Raw genomic sequence first — 201 nt, 5'->3', positions numbered from 1 at the left:
TCCCTTATATATTAAAAGAGAAGCACTACAACATTTGGTGTAGCTATGTGTCATCACCACAATGCTTCTTATAATTCTTAGAGAAATAGGTTGATCCATATGAATATATAATAAGCTTTTTATCAAACTAACAATAAATTAATTATTAATGCTCTTCATTATTTCCTTAAATAAAATTACGGAATTTCGTAATGTAGCTAA

This window comes from Raphanus sativus, chromosome 4 (assembly GCF_000801105.2).
Source record: "Raphanus sativus cultivar WK10039 chromosome 4, ASM80110v3, whole genome shotgun sequence".
In the NCBI taxonomy this organism is placed as follows: domain Eukaryota; kingdom Viridiplantae; phylum Streptophyta; class Magnoliopsida; order Brassicales; family Brassicaceae; genus Raphanus; species Raphanus sativus.
This window is presented reverse-complemented; position numbering follows the sequence as displayed.